The sequence below is a fragment of the Taudactylus pleione genome, unplaced genomic scaffold, assembly GCF_031769625.1.
Source record: "Taudactylus pleione unplaced genomic scaffold, aTauple2 ptg000518l, whole genome shotgun sequence".
NCBI classification, from domain to species: Eukaryota; Metazoa; Chordata; class Amphibia; order Anura; family Myobatrachidae; genus Taudactylus; species Taudactylus pleione.
Window position 1 is genome coordinate 13,071,381 of NW_028284920.1, and position 21,754 is coordinate 13,093,134.

The 21,754-nt window shown below is 42.6% G+C and overlaps 1 long non-coding RNA gene across 1 annotated transcript; it reads right to left on the bottom strand.

Moving 5' to 3' along the window:
• Positions 1-14,622: 14,622 nt before the first annotated feature.
• On the bottom strand, positions 14,623-17,657 carry LOC148501514 (uncharacterized). Its single transcript, XR_015870045.1, has 2 exons — positions 17,535-17,657; positions 14,623-15,075 (listed from the first exon to the last, which is right to left on the bottom strand). It is a non-coding gene; the product is annotated as an uncharacterized LOC148501514 (long non-coding RNA).
• Between the last annotated feature and the right edge of the window lie 4,097 nt (positions 17,658-21,754).

The window sequence follows — 21,754 nt, forward strand, 5'->3', positions numbered from 1 at the left end:
ATTGTGACATTGTTGACATTGTGACCATGTCAACATTTCATCAGAGTGTATGCCTAATCCTAGCACTAATGTCAACATGTCATATTTTGACATTTTGGTCATGTCGACATTTTCCAGAAGTCGACAGAATAACTGTCAACATTCTGGTTTCAACATTATTATTATTATTAGTAGTAGTAGTAGTAGTAGCAGCAGTAGTAGTAGTGATAGTAGTAGTATTGTTATTAGACTAAAGAGGGAACTTATTATTATTATATTAGTAGCCAGGGGCGGATTGGGCCACCGGGACAGCGGGAAAGTGCCCGCTAGGCCGTCCCATCTCCCCTTTGTAGGGCCGCTTTAAACTGTCCGCCGGCTGGCTGCTCTGACAGCTGCTACCGCGATCTGAGCACACAGCTCCGATCGGGCAGCAGTCATGAATGAGCTTCTGCACATGCGCAGAAGCTCATTCAGCAGTACAATGTGTAATGGCCACGGGAGGGCTACTGCAGCAGCTCCTCCCATGGGCCATTGCAGCCCTCAGCTCACCGCACAGCTCCGCGTCCAAGTCCAGCAGCAAGCACGCCCAATAACGCAGGAGCTGGGAGTGAGGCAGAGCAGCCGATCGCAGGACTCAGGCAAGCAAGTGGCTGCAACTGGCTCAGGTAGTGGCACTGTAAGCCTTTATATAACCAGTATATGACTCAAAGGGCGGAATTCAATTGTATTCGCGGCCCGCATCTCCCGTCTAAAGTGACAGGAGATCGCGGGCCGCTATACAATTGTCCAAGATGTTCGCGCTGATCGCGCCCATAGAGGTCAGGTTTAGCCGCGTAAAGCAGCTAAACCCGACCAAAGTGCTGAGCGCGATCGCGAAAAGTGATGTTTGGGCGCCCAAACATGTCACTTTTCGCACATTTCAGCTCTCATCCCCCAGGGGCTGCGAGCTGAAATGTAGCGCTGGCAGCTCATCGTGCCCGACAGGAGCAAGAATTGAATAGCTCCGTCGGACGCGATAGCGGCTATAAAGAATTGAATTCCGCCCAAAGACTGCACTCCAAGTAAATAACATTTCTTGTAAATAAGCATGCATGTATTGGAATCAATGTTTCAGAACCCCTGTGGCTATGTTTACTTTATTGCCTTGAAAAAAGAGCCACAGGGGCTCTGAAACGTTGGTGGTGCATGCCAATATGTATGATTGTTTATAAAAATCTTTATTTAAGTCTGTCCATCTTACTATTGAGGCCACCCAGGGAGTTTTAATATATATACTAAATATATGATGAATATATATATATACAAAAGTTTTATACACACACACATATAGGGGGAGGGGAATGAGCGGCACCCCTGGTTACGCTACGTAAGTAGCGTAACCAGGAAATACTATTCGGCCCCTTGCGGGTTCGCTGTGCTCGCCACATGGATTTATCCCCCCTCCATGCCCACTTGGATGGTAGGGAATGACGTTGGATGGTAGGGAATGAAGTTGGACACTGGCTCATCCTTACGCTAATGTCCAACGTCATTCCCTACCATCCAACGTCATTCCCTACCATCCAAGTGGGCATGAAGGGGGAATAAATCAATGTGGCGAGCAAAGTGAGCCACAGCGTGGCTAGCGAAGCGAGCCCGCAAGGGGCCTAAATGGTATTTCCTCAATTTTACGCTACTTACATATCTTCACTGAATAGTGAAGATACGTAAGTAGCATAACCAGGGGGCCGCAAAGATACGGAAGTACCAAATAAAATACCACACTGTCACAACATAGTGCTCCCAACGCCACTTCGATTTTATTCGATTTTACAGATTAATTGTGGATTTATTTGGGAGGGCATCGGGGCATTTACGTCTATTTGTTACAGCTAGAGTGCCGCATTCTTTGTTTGCATATATATGTAGGTATGATTTCTGGCTGGAGAACTGTGTGTGAGCTGAATATATATATGTCAGGTCCATAAATATTGGGACATTGACAGAATTTTCAGATTTTGGCCTCTATTCACCACCACAATGACTTTGAAATGAAACAAACAAGATGTGCTTTACCTGCAGACTTTCAGATTTAATTTGAGGGTAATTACATCCAAATCAGGTGAACGGTGTAGAAATTACAACAGTTTCTATATGTGCCTCCCACTTTTTAAGGGACCAAAAGTAATGGGACTATCAACTCAAAAGCTATTTCATGGACAGGTGTGGGCTATTCCCTCGTTATTTCATTATCAATTAAGCAGGTAAAAGGTCTGGAGTTGATTCTAGGTGTGACATTTGCATTTGGAATCAGTTGCTGTCCATTGGCAATAGACCCCCAGTGTACATATGGGACAGGCCCTAGATTGCACACCCTAAGCACAATGTGAGGTGCTACCTGCTGAGACTTGTAGTGCTGCAAGCAGAAATAGACAAATGCAAGTGCACACTCTAACTATGCTGGACCTAATAATAATACTGCTAAATTGCATAAGAGGTTCTTGGCATAATAATGGCCATAATTATGGGCCTGCCCACTGCATCCAGATGACCTCTATCAGGCAGGTCCCTAACACTCCTATGGAACAAATACAGGGCATGGGACCCCCCAGGCCAACCCAGCAGAACCACCCCATGGCATCACAATAGTGTGAGATTTAAAATGAGGGTTAAAGAATAATAAAGAAAGCCTATGTATTAAGTCCTACATAAGTAGGAGGTTATAATAAAAAGTGTATAAAGTGCTACATATAGAAAAAACAAACTAAATAAGTGAAAAAGTGTACATTATGATGCCATGAAGACCCACAGTGTTCATAAAACCTAACACAAGTACCTCCCACATTCCCTTAGTAGTGAAATAATCCATGTTTTATAAGCAAACCTCTCCCCTGTAAAAATCCCCAGCTGATCTCTGCACTTGATCATCCATATATTGCTCGGAAGGAAAATTAAGTTCACCTCCTCGCACTTTCACACAGTATTCTAGGGCGTGATTCCGGCAGTGATGTTGGTGGTCACAGATCGGTAAGAGGAGATCAGTTCTGCACTTCCTGGGGAAGCCCCTAGGAAATACAGTTTGATTCTGCATTTATCTTACCCCCACGGTGGGTCTGTAAGTGACACTCTTCCTGTTGGCGAAGCTAGATAATGAATCTACTGAAGCTTTAAGTTGTTGCCTTTGCACCCGGATTCCATGCAGTAGATGGGTTTTTTGTTGAGGGGTTGTTGATAAGTGTTTGCCCATGGGTTGAGAAATTCAGTGAGTTTCTGCATTGGTGCATTCACGTTGGCACGGGTCAGGTCAGTTTTGCACATTATTTTGGATAATTTTCTCTTTATAGGACAGGGGGAGAGTGATGTCTGTACGGACCTCCTCTTTTCTGCTCAGGCTTTATTTAAAAATCTAGGTGTCCCGGTGGCGCATGACAAGATTGAGGGTGCCACCTCATTTTTGTCTTATTAGAGCTTTGAGGTAGACACGGTAGCTCATTGTTGTCATCAATAAGGTGGTAAAGTTGCTTGAGCAGATAGCTTTTTGATTGGGCGCCGATAGTGTTAGATTGCATGTAGTACAATCATTGTTTGGTTTGTTTAGTTTTGCATGTCGTATCATTCCCATGGGGAAGGTTTCTTTCTTGTAGGAAGTTGGAAAGGGCTACGGCTGGGGTGACACTGCCTCATCAATAACCCACTGGTGGTGATGCAGGGCAGGCAGGACCAAGTTTGGACATTTGGTCCGGACTGAAGGACCTGCCAACAATTTCTGACATGTCTACTGTCACTGCATATGATACTGTCACCATTGACAGAATGGTGGAGGATTACATCCAAGTAGGCATGTCAGACAGTCCGTACCTGTACTGGTAGGAAAAAGAGGCAATTTGGAGGCCCCTGTACAAACTGGCTCTATTTTACCTAAGTTGCGCCCCCTCCAGTGTGTACTCCGAAAGAGTTTTTAGTGCAGTCGGGAACCTTGTCAGCGAAAGGCGTAGGAGGTTGCTTCCACAAAATGTGGAGAAGATGATGTTCATCAAAATGAATAATCAATTCTTCCGGGAAGGCCAGCCTCCAGAAAGTACAGAGGGACCTGTGTTTTTTGGATCCCAGCAGGGACAAATTAATACTCTGTGAGGATGAGGATGTACACAACACGGAGAGGGTGACATCTTGCCTCTGTAGAGTCAGTTTGTGCAGGGACAGATTACTTGCCAGCTTGCTTTGTGGGGGCCCAAACGAACCAATCATTTCAGCCAAAGTCGTGTGTGAGACCCTGGCGCTGAAATGATTGGTTTGTTAAAGTGTGCATGTCCTGTTTATACAACATAAGGGTGGGTGGCAGGGCCCAAGGACAATTCCATTTTGCACCTCTTTTTTTACTTTGCATTATGTACTCTTTGGGGTCTAGTTTTTCAAACTGCCATCCTGTCTGCCACTGCAGTGTCACTCCTAGATGGGCCACGTGTGTGTGCCGCCCACTTGTGTCACTTAGCATAGTCATACAGCTACCTCGGTCCAACCTTTTGGCCTAAAACAATATTGTGAGGTGTTCAGAATAGACTGGAAATGAGTGGAAATTAATGTTATTGAGGTTAATAATAGTGTAGGAACAAAAAACAAATTCTGAGATTTTAGCTGTTTTTATGCTTCTTTCCAAAAAAATACAGATCCAAAACACAAAACCCAGAAGGGTGGTTTTGGCAAAACCAATCCAGATCCAAAACACAAAGAAAGATCCAGATCCAAAACACGAAAAGTGTCCGGTGCACACCCCTAATTACATCATTGTAATTGTACAGTCATTCCTTTTTCCCTGCAGTGCCTACACTGAACAGTATGTCATTCAGTGTAGGCACCCTCCCTCATCCCTGAACATGATCAATCTGTCATTATCGGCAGATTGACCAGCATGTTCAGGCAATGATTGACGTCGAAAACGACCTGCAGGAGCGCGCATTGCTGGTTGTTTTCAGCATTTTCATGCCCGATTCATGCACAATGAGCGATTGAACGATATCGTTATCGTTCAATCATTCATTTTATTCGGCAAGTGGATACGTGACTTTAAAACAATGGAAAACAGACCAAATCAATTGTTCAAATTGGGTAAATCCGTTAGATTTAACAAATTTGTCTGAACAACCATTTTGTCTGTTTTATAGTGTTTGTGAGCAAATGGCCAATTGTCATTTGATCCCATACATTACCAGATTTTCATTCCAACCACCCAGATTGGACAGATATCTGACAGATAATTATATAGTGTATGCCCAGTATAAGTAATGTGAATTGATGACCTGAAACATAGCTGAGATACTAATGATTAAAGCAGGGGCGTTTTAAGAGAGGAGGGGACCCATGTTCACTCCCCGTCCGGGGCCTCCTCCTATCTCCCCAGCTGCCGTCAGCAAACTGACAGTGGTGGTAGATTCTGGGCACTAGAGTGTGCTCGGAGTCCACTGCGCATGCACGCATGGCTGAGGCGGCCATTTTCCAGGTGTTTTCTGTAGCGCTACTCCAAAGGACATCGGAAAAGTAAGTAGAAAAAAAGTATGGGTGCAGGGTGTGCGGTGCTGGTTCTCCCTGTACCCATTATAATACACCCATGGATTAAAGCTCTATCAGCTGGAGAGCTTAGTACACAATCAGCCAATCAGAAGTGACCAGCTGGTGCTACTGGTTGTCACCATCATTGTGTATGGTTGCACCAGCACTCCAGCCACTGCAAGAGATACATCTCCAGGTAGGTGTATCTGCCTTCCGGTCTGCATCAGTCATAAATATGAGAACACGCTCCCTTTCCTTCCCTACCTCATGCCACTACTCCAGGGCCTAACAAATCATAAGTGTAAGAGGTGCCAAACTTTGAATATGGACGTATATGCACTATTTATGGTATGTAGAAGCAGTATGACAATGTGCATCTGTCTCAAAACAATAGATGTACGTCCAACACTACATGAGCCTCACTCCGTATAGGTTTCCACAGATACCACCCAACATGACCCTCTCCAGGAGGGACACAATGCTCTGGTCCTGGACTTCCCTGGTAAGAGGTGGGGCTGCAGCGCTGTTCAAAAGTCAAATAGGGGAATCATACTAACTGTCATTTCACACTCTGCCAAACATCACTGGCTGGGACTCACTGACAGTTGGTGTGACTCTCCTATTTGAATTTTGGACTGTACTGCAGCCCTACCGCTGGAGCCTCCACCAATCATAAATTATCAAGGAAGTCCAGAACCAGAGCATTGTGTCTCTCCTGGAGAGGGTCAGGTTGGGAGGTATGAATAAGATATATTAGGAGGTGTATATGACATATATATAAGGTGACAGGAGATATATAATATATAATAGCAGGTGTATATGACATATATATGAGGTGACAGGACATGTATAAGATATATTAGGAGGTGTATATGACATATATATGAGGTGACAGGACATGTATAGGATATATTAGGAGGTGTATATGACATATATGAGGTGACAGGACATGTAAATATTAGCAGGTGTATATGACATATATATGAGGTGACAGGACATGTATAAGATATATTAGGAGGTGTATATGACATATATATGAGGTGACAGGACATATATAGGATATATTAGGAGGTGTATATGACATATATATGAGGTGACAGGACATGTATAATATATATTAGCAGGTGTATATGACATATATATGTAGTGACAGGACATGTATAGGATATATTAGCAGGTGTATATGACATATACAGTCAGGTCCATAAATATTGGGACATTGACAGAATTTTCAGATTTTGGCCTCTATTCACCACCACAATGGTTTTGAAATGAAACAAACAAGATGTGCTTTAACTGCAGACTTTCAGATTTAATTTGAGGGTAATTACATCCAAATCGGGTGAATGGTGTAGGAATTACAACAGTTTCAATATGTGCCTCCCACTTTTTAAGGGACCAAAAGTAATGGGACTATCAACTCAAAAGCTATTTCATGGACAGGTGTGAGCTATTCCCTTGTTATTTCATTATCAATTAAGCAGGTAAAAGGTCTGGAGTTGATTCTAGCTGTGACATTTGCATTTGGAATCAGTTGCTATCAACTCTCAATATGAGATCCAAAGAGCTGTCACTATCAGTGAAGCAAGCCATCATTAGGCTGAAAAATCAAAACTAACCCATCAGAGAGATAGCAAAAACATTACGTGTGGCCAAATCAACTGTTTGGAACATTCTTAAAAAGAAAGAACGCACCGTAGAGCTCAGCAACACCAAAAGACCCGGAATACCACGGAAAACAACTGTGTTGGATAACAAAAGAATTATTTCCCTCGTGAAGAAAAACCCCTTCACAACAGTTGCCCAAATCTAGAACACTCTCCAGGAGGTAGATGTATATGTGTCAAAGTCAACAATCAAGAGAAGACTTCACAAGAGTGAATATAGAGGGTTCACCACAAGATGCAAACCATTGGTGAGCCACAAAAACAGGAAGACCAGATTAGAGTTTGCCAAACAACATCTAAAAAAGCCATTACAGTTCTGGAACAACATCCTATGGACAGATGAGACAAAGATCAACTTGTACTAGAGTGATGGGAAGAGAAGAGAAGGAAAGGAACTGCTCATGATCCAAAACATACCACCTCATCCGTGAAGCATGGTGGTGGTAGTGTCATGGCGTGGGCATGTATGGCTGCCAATGGAACTGGTTCCCTTGTATTTATTGATGATGTGACTGCTGACAAAAGCAGCAGAATGAATTCTGAAGTGTTTCGGGCAATATTATATGCTCATATTCAGTCAAATACTTCAGAACTCATTGGACGGCGCTTCACAGTGCAGATGGACAATGACCCGAAGCATACTGCATAAGCAACCAAGGAGTTTTTTAAGGCTAAAAAGTGGAATGTTATGCAATGGCCAAGTCAATCCCCTGACCTGAATCCGATTGAGCTTGCATTTCACTTGATGAAGACAAAACTGAAGGGAAAAAGCCCCAAGAACAAGCAGGAACTGAAGACATTTGCAGTAGAGGCCAGGCAGAGCATCACCAGGGATGAAACCCAGGGTCTGGTGATGTCTATGCGTTCCAGACTTCAGACTGTAATTGCCTGCAAAGGATTTGCAACAAAGTATTAAAAAGTGAAAGTTAGATTTAGGATTGTTTAGTTTGTCCCATTACTTTTGACCCCTTAAAAAGTGGGAGGCACATGTAGAAACCGTTATCATTTCTACACCATTCACCTGATTTGGATGTAATTACCCTCAAATTAAATCTGAAAGTCTGCAGTTAAAGCACATCTTGTTTGTTTCATGTCAAAGCCATTGTGGTGGTGAATAGAGGCCAAAATATGAAAATTCTGTCAATGTCCCAATATTTATGGACCTGACTGTATATGAGGTGACAGGACATGTATAGGATATATTAGGAGGTGTATATGACATATATATGAGGTGACGGGACATGTATATATTAGCAGGTGTATATGACATATATATGAGGTGACAGGATATGTATAGGATATATTAGCAGGTGTAAATGACATATATATGAGGTGACAGGACATGTATAGGATATATTAGGAGGTGTATATGACATATATGAGGTGAGAGGACATGTGTAGGATATATTAGCTTGTGTATATGACATATATATGAGGTGACAGGACATATATAGGATATATTAGGAGGTGAATATGACATATATATGAGGTGACAGGACATGTATAGGATATATTAGCAGGTGTATATGACATATATATGAGGTGACAGGATACATATAGGATATATTAGCAGGTGTATATGACATATCTATGAGGTGACAGGACATGTATAAGATATATTAGGAGGTGTATATGACATATATATGAGGTGACAGGACATGTATAGGATATATTAGCAGGTGTATATGACATATATATGTAGTGACAGGACATGTATAGGATATATTAGGAGGTGTATATGACATATATATATGAAGTGAGAGGACATGTGTAGGATATATTAGCTTCTATATATGACATATATATGAGGTGACAGGACATGTATAGGATATATTAGGTGTATATGACATATATATATGAGGTGAGAGGACATGTAGGATATATTAGCAGTTGTATATGACATATATATGAGGAGACAGGACATATATATATTTGGATGTGTATATGACATATATATGAGGTGACAGGACATGTATAGGATATATTATCAGGTGTATATAACATATATATGAGGTGACAGGACATTATAGGATATATTAGCAGGTGTATATGACATATATATGAGGTGACAGGACATGTATAGGATATATTAGGAGGTGTATATGACATATATGAGGTGAGAGGACATGTGTAGGATATATTAGCAGGTGTATATGACATATATGAGGTGACAAGACATGTATAACACCTGTAGACCAATCTCCGCCTGAGATTGGGCGGCGTTGCTGCTGCCGAGATATCTGGGCATTTCTCCCTGCCCTCCCCCTGGAGATATGATCCAATCCAAACCTGTGTCCTCGGACGCGGCCATCTTCCCGGACTCGCCCTGACCATAGTTTACATTTACTTCTTACAGAGAGCTGTCAGTCACAGCTGGCACACAGCACACACAGCCAACCTGTGTTTCATACCAGAGGGCTCAGTCAGCAGGGGGCTTCATCTCACAGACTGTCAGAAACTATTATCTACATAGAACGTCATGTTTCCCCTCCTGGTCTCGCAGGATGCTCTGTACTGGGCTGCAGGGTCTCCAGGAAGTGCGGAGGGTCCCCTGGCTGGTGTACTGTATGGTATACAAGGGGGTCCAGCTGTGTGAAATATCTGGGATGGCAACAGAAATGTGCACCAGGGAGGGAGCGCTCGCATTCTCGCCGTGGCAGACACAGGCGAATCAGGGAGATCGGCATCACACACAGAGGCAGCAGGAGTTTCGGTGTGAAGGATAGAAGTTGTAAGATGTGCAGCCACATCTTTTTGCCAATGCCTTATTGCCCGCTTTCTGCTGCTGTGTCTCATCGGTGCAGCCCACTGCTCCCGAAGCCCTGGAGGTGTAGTTTTGTTAATTTCCCCAAGCTCTCCGCTGCCATCCACCCGGAGACATGATCCGGACCGGTCTCCACTTACTGACCCGGTGTGTCCTCCTGTGCAGGGCTGAGTCAGTGTGACAGCGCCGGGGAGTGCGGCTGCTCTGCTGCTGGGCCTTGTACTGTTATGTATGTATGTATATACACACACATATACATATACACACAGTATATATATGTCTTGTAGCCTACACCAATACATACACTATATATACATCTAATATATACTGTACACCTAATAAAAACGGGATGCCGGCTAAAAGGCAGCCATGTTTGTTCACCCAGGTGAAGCCACTGTACACCCCCTGCAGGAGGCACCTACTGAGCATGCGCAGCAATTTGCACTTCCCTATCTTTAAAAAGGGGCATATTTTGGCCAATTGTTAAAAATATGGTAACTTTCTCAATTACCTGAACCACAAAAGGCCCTACACTGGAACAAGAGCTACCTAACAAAGCAAACCTCAGTTCTACCCGCCCATGCCAAATTTCAGCTCAGTATGTCCAATAGCTTTAATTTCCACTGGAGCCAGACCCAGAACCTGTGTAATTTAAGAGCATCTCCATTTTTAGTGGTTGTGTGACAGTGTGTGACTCTGACAAAGTTCAAACCTAGGCAAAAAACTAATCCTGGTCAAACTACACCACCCTGCCAAATTTGGTGGAGCTAGGTCCAAAATTCTGGCCGTGCATAAAAGACAGACGGACAGGCAGACACATTTTCTCACTTATTATATAGATATCCCCAATATCCACTGACAGTACTCTTATGACTTGACTAAAATATATAGAAGACTCCAACTTGCAATATTTGACACACCAATAAAACCTTTAAAAAGGTGCTACAAAAATGACAATAGGAGGGATTTTACAGAGGCATTTTTAGTTTTTTTTACATTTGCATTTCAGTTACAGGTGGCAATCTAGGTATATGAGTATATTGCGGCCACTTCTCACATGCATATCATGGCAATTCTGACATGCAGTGGACATTGCAGAATATTATCCTACTTTTGGGGATGTTATAGCATGCCACATATAATTGGTCCCAATTAAATGCATTTTTTGATTTGCTATTTTTGGATTTGCATATATTTTATGACTTATTTGTGAGAGATTTTCTATTTATTAATATCCACTTTTGTGTCACCATTACACGCGCAGGTGTGCCAATAACACTATTCATTTCAATAATTAACACACTGAGACGTTTTTCATTTTTTATATTTCACTGGAGAGATTATTATATATACAATTTTAATATTGTTTAATAAAAGTTACATTTTATTAATTTTTTGTTAGTGCGCCAACCAAGGGACATTTCTGTCTTCTTTTTTAGTTTTCTTACAGTTTTTTTTTTACATCCTGCTGAAGACTCACTCTCTTAGAGTAACCCCAATCTGTACATGTGGGGACAATTATGTTGGATCTATTGGAACTGTGTGTACAGGTTGACGATGTGGCAAAGTTACTATTCATTATAAACGATTCCCAGGAATCAAAAGCCCAGTTGCTTAACCAATGGATTGGTTCATTGATGTTAAATGCGGTACAGCCATATTACTCACACTGGTTAGATGGAGCGGAGCGCGGTGTTATACAGCTCACCAGCCGGTGAGTGTATGCAGATACTGTATAGCGGTGCAGTATCACTGAAAGGGTTCTAGAATGCTAGTAATCACAGGTCTCTCTGAAGCCAAGTGGAAAACTTGCATCTCCCACTTTGGCGCTCTAACACAGTAAACAACTGGTGCTGTGCATGCACAGTACTAACCTCAGTGGCCATCTTGCTAAAGGGAATGAAGCCTCCCTGGAGGAACAATATGGAGTCTGCACTGAAACGCTCTTAAGCTGGCCACACACTAGACCAACTTACATCCAATCAGCCAACTTGTTGATTGGTTGGAATGAAAATCTAGTAAGGAATAGGAGTAAATGATGATCAGCAATTTGCTCCTAAATGCCAGAAAACAGATGAAAATGGTCGGTCAGACAAGTTTGTTAAATGTTTGATCTAAACAATTTGTTCAAACAACAGTTTTGGTCCATTTTCCAGCGCTTGGGAGCAAATTGCTGATTGTACTCCTTACCAGATTTTCATTCCAACCAATCAACTAGTTGGCTGGTTGGACAGATAATCTTTAGATGTGTGGCCAGCTTTAGTCTTCAATAGGATCTGGGACCCTTGTGAATGTGCTCTGGAATAAATCAGGGCAACCTTGACAGAAAGAGACCAGCCACTCCATTTCTGTGCACAACAGTGGCTGACCCCTCCCCCAGTAACAGACCAAGCAGATGTATGCAGCGGCGGCTCTTACCTTTTTATAACGGGGGGGCTGTCTGGGGTGTAGTCCTTCCCCTGGAACTGCCTGTCTGATGTCAGATTAGCAGAAAGTGCTTCCAGCGGGAAGCCACTACCACATCACATACTGGGGGCTAACTGGTAGTGGCGGATTATACTGAAGGGCTGGGGTGGCTGCAGCCCTACAGCCCCTAGGAAAAAGCTGGCAAAGGCTGTATGCGTTTTTCATTAAGAGGTTCTCTTGCACAAGCACAGGGAGAATACAGACCCAGCAATACCTGGCAGTAGAACAGTGACTGCCCTAATAAGCATACGCTGCACTCTAGCAGACAGAGCTTGAAGTCTCTACTCCACTACTTGTCTGAGTTGAGGTGTAGAGAAGCAATTGAGGACGTTGTCAGCTGGTACATTTGTCATGTACTGGTTTGTATAAAGTGTCGGGGAGATAAACTGGCGTAATATGGCAGAGTGACAAAGTGACAATGTGTGTTAGAAACACTGGCTATTGTGTTTCGTTAAATGGCTGGAGTGGCCAAGCTCTGTCCTCATGGACTATGTAAAGTTTACATTTTCCCCATCCACCTTGTTGGTGCACGTGTGCTCTTTACTAATTTGTCACTATTATGTGAGCCCGTCAGGCCCCAGTCCGACACTGGAGAGAAATATACTTGTCCACTCTCCTGGAAGTTGCAGGAGATTCTTGAATCTGGGAGGAGGGGAAGAGAGTCTCCTGGCAAATCCCCCGCATTCCGGCTGCCAACCATGTAGTGGGCAGGGTTCGGGTGTTGATGGTGCAATTTGTGTTGAATCATGGCCTGTCCCCAGCATTAAAAAGCTAGTAATGCCGGCAAACTGTTGCAGAGGGTGAGGCTACAATGATGCACATTACATTGCTCCACCCCCATCCTGCCCACACAATGTCGGGAATACTGGAAAAAAAAAAACACATTAAGAGGGAGGAGCTGCTATGACTCATTGTGGAGAGAGTGAGAGAGACAGATGGCTCTATTTACTACAATCCGCATATTGAATGCGGATTGTAGTGTGAGATTACCGACTGAATTCGCATTGCGAATTCAGGCAAGATCACAGGGATTTACTATAAATCCCTTGCAGGGACAGAGCTTGTGATAAAGCTCTGTCCCTGCGGATCCCATCCGCACTCTAGTCGCGGTATTTTCAGAAAAAATACCGCGACTAAGAGCCCGCGCATGCGCCGACCCACCATCGCTGCTACCCCCCACCAACGCTAAGCCCCGCCGCCCGCGATCCCCCCCTCCCTTCATTACACTTACCTGCATCCTCCTGGCCTCCGGTGATCTTCTCCGGGCATCCCGATCAGGTGATCTCCCATACTGCACTGGGACCCGATCACCCGATGACCGGGCCGCAGTACACTATGGGAGACCAGCTGACCAGAGAGGAGCCATCACCGGAGGCCCGATCACCGGTCCCTGGATTCAGGTAAGTAAAAAAAAAAAGTTTCAATTTTTTCTTTCTTTTTTTTACAGCAATCAGCTTGCGGTCTGTTTAGACCACATAGCTGATTACTGGTACCAGCTCCGGCCTCTGCTCTCCCCGTTAGAGCAGAGTGGGAGCCCGGTAACCAGGGGAGACCCTGGATAACGTCACCTCCAGGTGGCGTTATTATCACAGGGCTTCCCCCGGTATTTTTTTACAATTTATTTTTAGTAACTCTGGTCGGATCACATTTCCCATTACAATTATGGGAAATGCGATCTGCTTTACTAAAAATAAGTGATACTAGGGGTTGGAGTAGTATTTTACTAATTCTACTCCAATTGCCCTGTAATAACTACAGGTGATACTAAAATAATGTGAAAAGGGTGTGAAAACACCCTTTTTCACTTTATTTTAGTAAAAATAATGTTAATAAATAGAGCCCAGAGAGAGAGAGAAAACAAAAGCGAGAGAGAGGGGAGAGACATAATTGGACGGTGAAAAAGGGGAAATGAGCACAAGAGAGAGTGAATAGAGCCAAGTGTTAGAGGATGTGTGCAATGGCTGCCCTCGCAGATAATGTTCTCAGATAGCCTTTACACGTGGGGCACTAGACTAAAATACATGCCAAAAGGTTTTATACATTAAATTAATTTACATTTTCTACACTGTTCACAACTTAACTAAACTCCTGCCTCACCAAGGGTGTGCCTATTAATTCAAATCATATCTTCTCCATCTGCCAGACAATCTTTGTCAAACAAAAAATTTAATTTCTTAAGTTTTTCAATGTAAAATAAAAGAAGAAAATAAGATGCCAACATAAAGGTTGAATGCTATTTATTTTTACACCTAGTTTAAGTCCATTATAATACTTATTAGGCATAAACACTGGTTTTATTAGAAAGTCAAAGTTTGACCTTTAAGTTTCCGTTTTTGATTGTAGAAACTATTTCTGGCCTTTGCTTGGCTTCAATGTCCATCTAGTACCGCTGGAAATTTCCCACCTTCCACTGGGCAAAGTCTACATCAATAATTTTCAAGACTAGGAAAACTCCAATGAGCTGCTTTCTAGTGCCCCGTACCCATTCATTTTCCTCAGTTTCATGTCATCTATGGATATCACTGAAGTGGACAATACTTTTCGTGGAGAAAACATTTCACTAATTTCCAAAAAAGTTTTATTCTTTGTTTCTGGGATGACAAAATAAACATAGACTGCTACAAGCACACAGACCCCGCAAAACACCAAGTAACAGAATGCTCCAGCTGACATCTGAGAAGGAAAGTAAAATGGCATTAGTATATTGGGTTATAAATACATGGAGCAAAGAATAATGGGGGAGATTGGTAAAGTACTGCAGAAATTAATATAAATTCTCTGCCACATACCAGCGATTTCTACCACCGCTGAAAGTCTGACACGGGACTTAAGATAGGCGTCAAAATGCAGATGCCTATCTTAATCTGGACGCCGGAATCCAGAAGGATACCAGCTTGAATGAGATAAGTCCGGGGCGCCCCTAGCATTAGCCACACGGGGGAGGGGGGGTTGGGGGGAGGTTTAGGTAGTGTAGCGGGGGATAGGTTTGAGGGGGAGGCTAGGGTTAGGCATCACTTTTAGGCACTATGGGGGGGAGGGTTAGGTTTAGGCACAAAGGGGGGAGACTTAGGGCACGAGGAGGGTTAGGCTACAAGAAGGGATAATTAGGGGGAGGATAAGTATACTTACCCGACCCCTGTCGGGATACCAACCATCGGGATGCCGCTGTCGGTATTTTGACAGGAGGCATCCAGACAGCCAGCATTACATACCGATTCCTCTTACAAAGTACCATAAACCCATGGGAGTATAGGCTGTAAGATAATGCAGCGCTCAGTGCACTGTAATAGACCTACAGTAGCAATATAGAAAACGTGCACTTAACACAATCAGCTAATCAAGATATGTTTTATCAGTGTTAGTTACACAAGTCTCAGCAATAATAGATGCTGGCACTGTGAGAATAGTGAGCGCGCATTGCCCCCAAATCCCGAAAGCGATCCAACTGCAATAAATTGTCCTTTGATTAGAACTCATCTGTCAAAATTAGTAACTGTATTTAGATAGATAGAATATTTTTAATACAACTTCAACTGTCCAATATCAAGTGGCAGATTACCTCACTTATGCAGATGTCCAAGCATTGCCAATATCCCAGTCTATGTTTATCATTCTGGAGTGTGGGTTACACGCTCTTTCAGGATGTGAGTTACATTCTGATTTAATACAACTTTGTGTACCAGTGTGGGTACCCCATCTGCTTTATGGGGGTGGCCCAATCATTGAAATGGATACTTGGACTGCGAAACACACTTTATATTATTTTACTTATCGCTGTGGTTTGTCATGCTTGCCTACCCTCCCGATTTGGCCAGGAGCCCCCCGATTATCGGGTGCCACTCCCGGCCCCCAGGGAAGGCAGGCAAGCCTCCCGCAAGCCGCCATCCCTCCCTACCCCCCGCAGAGTTACTAGCAAAACCCCCGCAGCGGGGGGCCCGGTGACGCAATTTGCGCTGAATCGCGCCATCATGGCCCCGCCCCCCGCTTTACAATGCCGTTTACTCCGGCATTGTGAAGAGGGGGCGGAGCTGCGATGACGCGATCTCACGGCCACGCTCGCGGCCGGCACTGGCCATGCCCCCGCAACAACATTAACGTGCGGCCACGCCCCCCCTGTAAGCTGACATTCAGTCCCCTCCCGGAAGGAGGCAGCTGAATGTCGGCAAGTATGGTTTAAGTATGTAGATTATACTTCATTTAACTATAGTTTAGATGGATTGTTTTGCCTTTATTAATGGTTTGTTTGTTTTTTTTTATAAAGGGATCTCGACTATGATATATATTGCAATATTAACCCACTAGATCCTGCTACTAATACAGTATATTGTTTTTCTATACCACAGGTTCTCAAACTCGGTCCTCAGGACCCCAAACAGTGCATGTTTTCCAGGTCTACACAGAATCGCAAGTGAGATATTAGCTCCATCTGTGGATTTTTTAAAATGTGTCAGTGATTAATGATTACACCTGTGCACCTGCTGGGTTACCTGGAAAACGTGACCTGTGAGGGGTCCTGAGGTCCAAGTTTATGAACCACTGTACTATACTGTTTGCTTGTCTTCAAGATAATCATTATCTTCAATATATAGAATTGGATGAAAACAGTCTATCACAATACCAAGGGAACTATTCATTAATTATTGGGACTTGGCCTTGCTAATTATAATTTATTATCGTTGCAATAATAAATTAAGTACTGTATCATGGGAATGTACCACTTGTCACATTGAGGGACAGGAGCTCCTATAGGTGCCCATCCCTGCGATGTGTAAAAGTAAAGTGATCACTGATGCAATCACTTTACTCCCTGGCTCAGGGGCCGGCGGTGCTGGTATGCATGTGCAGCCATCATGGTAAATTCTGCATTTTAGCAGCCCCCATAGAAATCTGTGGGGGCTGCTTTTGCTGTTGGTAAGGAGGGACTGCAATAGATATCTCCGATAACTGATGTGGTCCCCTGCACATACAGTATATCCAGGGTATCCTTAATATTCCAGAGGGAAAACTGTGATAAATCTTATAGTCAATAAGTTTGATCTCTTATTATAAATATGGAAGCACCCAAATAAATGGGGATACTCTATACTTTACTAAGTTGTCCACATACAAAACATTGACATCATGCACATTACCTGGAGGAATGGGAACACAAAGCCAACTGTAAAGTTTGATAACCAGTTCAGTGATCCGCCTACAATATACGCTGCAGGGCGATGAGATTGCTTGAAGAGCTCTCCCGTCATTATGAATGGAAGGCCAGCTGAGCAAAGACACACAAATGACACACAATTGTCCTTCATGCAGCAAATCCCCACCAAGAAAGTTTAAAAAAAATAAATAAAATAAAATAATGAAAACAAAAAATGTATATATTATATTAAGAAACATTTTTATTAACTTTTTTATATATATAGCACAAACATATTAATCAGCACTTTAGAGAGAATATTTACACATTCACATAGGTCCCTGCCCGTGTGGAGGCTTGCATTATATGGGCCCGATTCCAAGACGGACGCTAATGCCGCCTCAGCTGTGAGTTTGTACGCTGCAGTCCGAAAATATGCAAATATTGCAGCCACCAGGATTGTATTGAGATGCTTACCAGCGGCTTCGCTAATCCAAAAGCGACTGCGTACAAAGACTCAGATGGCCGATTATGCTCTGATCTGCAACGGATGCCAAGTAACCCTACAGTCACGCAGAATGGTCGCGAGAACTGATATGCCGGAGCCATTTTTACTGCGTACAGGATCACAGTCGCAGGCAAAAGACACGCCCCTAAAAGGGTCATGACACTCCTCCTTTTGAGTCGACACCTCCCTGTTACCGCCCACAAATAGTCCCTGCCTGTCAATCACTTTGTAAAACACTCCTCACAGAAACTTGACCCATGTGCAGAGCGACTTGGACACAATACCGATGTTTATGCAGGAGAGCGATTTATTGGTGCGTCTATCTCTGAATCACGCCCTATATTCCCTATAACATGGAGACACACTAGGGTTATTTTGGGCACAAGCCAATGAAATATCTAAACAGTTTTTGGAATTTGGGAGGAAACAAAAACACCCAGAGGAAACCCACACAAAAATATGGGGAGCCCACAGCTAGTCCTGGGGACGCACAAATCAGCGGCACAGACTGCAGGGAGCCTGCCAGGAGCATCTAAAGGATGCTTCGGCAGCACCGCAGCAGTGATCCTGGCTGAAGGATGCCAATCCAAGCACCCTGCTAGCCAGAAGCAAGGCTCGTGGGCAGGGCCGGTGCAAAGTTTCAAGATGCCCTAAGCAAAGGTTCACAATGCTGCCCCCGCTTCACCCAAACCCTCCGACCAGACCCTCACATACACTTCCTCATCCACTCCTAGCTGTACACAGACGCAAGTCAGACTGCAGGTGCAAAAAGATGCTACGTGCACTGAAAAGAATGCAAATTACAGACAAAAGAGATGCATATTCAATTTACATCTGATTCTAAAGGACTTTAAAGTAAAAAAAAAAAAACTATATAACAGACCTGTCCAAATTAGGTAATAACAAATACATCTGTTTAACAATAAAACATACTTTTATAAGCCTAGTATGAAAGTATGGATAAAATACCATGTATGGATAAAAGACCATGTACTGTATGGATAAAAGGCCATGTATGGATAAAAGACCATGTACTGTATGGATAAAAGACCATGTACTGTATGGATAAAATACCATGTACTGTATGGCTAAAAGACCATGTACTGTATGGCTAAAAGACCATGTATGGATAAAAGACCATGTACTATATGGATAAAAGACCATGTATGGATAAAAGACCATGTATGGATAAAAGACCATGTATGGATAAAAGACCATGTACTGTATGGATAAAAGACCATGTACTGTATGGATAAAAGGCAATGTACTGTATGGATAAAAGACCATGTACTGTATGGATAAAAGGCAATGTACTGTATGGATAAAAGGCAATGTACTGTATGGATAAAAGGCAATGTACTGTATGGATAAAAGACCATGTACTGTATGGATAAAAGGCAATGTACTGTATGGATAAAAGACCATGTACTGTATGGATATAAAACATGTACTGTATGGATAAAAGACCATGTATGGATAAAAGACCATGTACTGTATGGATAAAAGACCATGTACTGTATGGATAAAAGGCAATGTACTGTATGGATAAAAGACCATGTACTGTATGGATAAAAGGCAATGTACTGTATGGATAAAAGACCATGTACTGTATGGATAAAAGGCAATGTACTGTATGGATAAAAGACCATGTACTGTATGGATAAAAGGCAATGTACTGTATGGATAAAAGACCATGTACTGTATGGATATAAAACATGTACTGTATGGATAAAAGACCATGTTTAGATAAAAAACTATGTACTGTATGGATAAAAGACCATGTACTGTATGGATAAAAGGCAATGTACTGTATGGATAAAAGACCATGTACTGTATGGATAAAAGGCAATGTACTGTATGGATAAAAGACCATGTACTGTATGGATAAAAGGCAATGTACTGTATGGATAAAAGACCATGTACTGTATGGATAAAAGGCAATGTACTGTATGGATAAAAGACCATGTACTGTATGGATATAAAACATGTACTGTATGGATAAAAGACCATGTTTAGATAAAAAACCATGTACTGTATGGATAAAAGACCATGTACTGTATGGATAAAAGACCATGTACTGTATGGATAAAAGACCATGTACTGTATGGATAAAAGGCAATGTACTGTATGGATAAAAGACCATGTACTGTATGGATAAAAGGCAATGTACTGTATGGATAAAAGACCATGTACTGTATGGATAAAAGACCATGTACTGTATGGATATAAAACATGTACTGTATGGATAAAAGACCATGTATGGATAAAAGACCATGTACTGTATGGATAAAAGACCATGTACTGTATGGATAAAAGACCATGTACTGTATGGATAAAGACCATGTATGGATAAAATAAAGTACTGTATGGATAAAAGGCCATGTATGGATAAAAGACATGTACTGCATGGATTAAAGACCATGTATGGATAAAAGACCATGTACTATTGTAAAGCGCAACGGAATATGATGCGCTATATCAGAAACTGTTAATAAATAAATAAAATAAAATGTACTCCATGGATAAAAAGCCATGTATGGATAAAAGACCATGTATGGATAAAAGACCATGGGCAAAATTTACTAACCAGCGGTTTGACGGCGGTTTCTATTCTATTCTAAACCCCGGCGGTTTGGTGGTGGTTTTATTCTATTCTAAACCCCGGGGGTTTGGTGGTGGTTTTGCAGTGGTTTCTAAATGACAGCCCTGTTCTATTCTATTGTAAAATGTGTTTTGACTGTGGTTTGGCGGCAGTTTTGCTTTCTGCAGGTTTACTAAGGCCAAAACCGGTGCAAAACTGCCATCAAAACACATTTTAGAATAGAATAGAACAGGGCTGTCATTTAGAAACCGCTGCAAAACCGCCACCAAACCCCCGGGGTTTAGAATAGAATAGAAACCGCCACCAAACCGTCGGGGTTTAGAATGGAATAGAAACCGCCGCTTAGTAAATTTTGCCCTTTGTACTGAATGGATAAAAGACCATGTACTGTATGGATAAAAGACCATGTACTGTATGGATAAAAGGCCATGTACTGAATGGATAAAGACCATGTATGGATAAAAGACCATGCACTGTATGGATAAAAGGCCATGTATGGATAAAAGGCCATGTACTGTATGGATAAAAGACCATGTACTGTATGGATAAAAGGCCATGTATGGATAAAAGACCATGTACTGTATGGATAAAAGACCATGTACTGTATGGATAAAAGACCATGTATGGATAAAAGACCATGTTATGAATAACAAACGCAGAAGACTATTTGCAAAAATAAAATAAGTATTTTTAAACTTTACAATACAGCTTTTAAGTATAGTAATCTAGCATACTGCAATTGTTTAGCTGAGCAACTTCTCACCTACAAGGAGGCTGACATTTCGGGATGTCTGTGTGTCCTATTACAAAGATCAGAGGGAGAGATGCAGAGTAGAATAGATGCAGGAACCTACATACTGTATGTACCGTATTCTCCATTGTCCACATCCCCATCTGCTCCACATGTCATGCACACTTTTTGTGTTTGGGAGCCCTTTGCCGTCGCACACCTCTCAGCCTCCAGCAACAGGGAGGGGGAGCTGCTGCTCCCATCACAGCACAGACCATCTCCTCGGCTCAGTCTAGGGATGGCCATCGAGGACTCATGATCATTGATGGTTTATGGTCGATGTTGAATGCTTTTGCCATCGATGGAGAACCACCAGATGGTTTG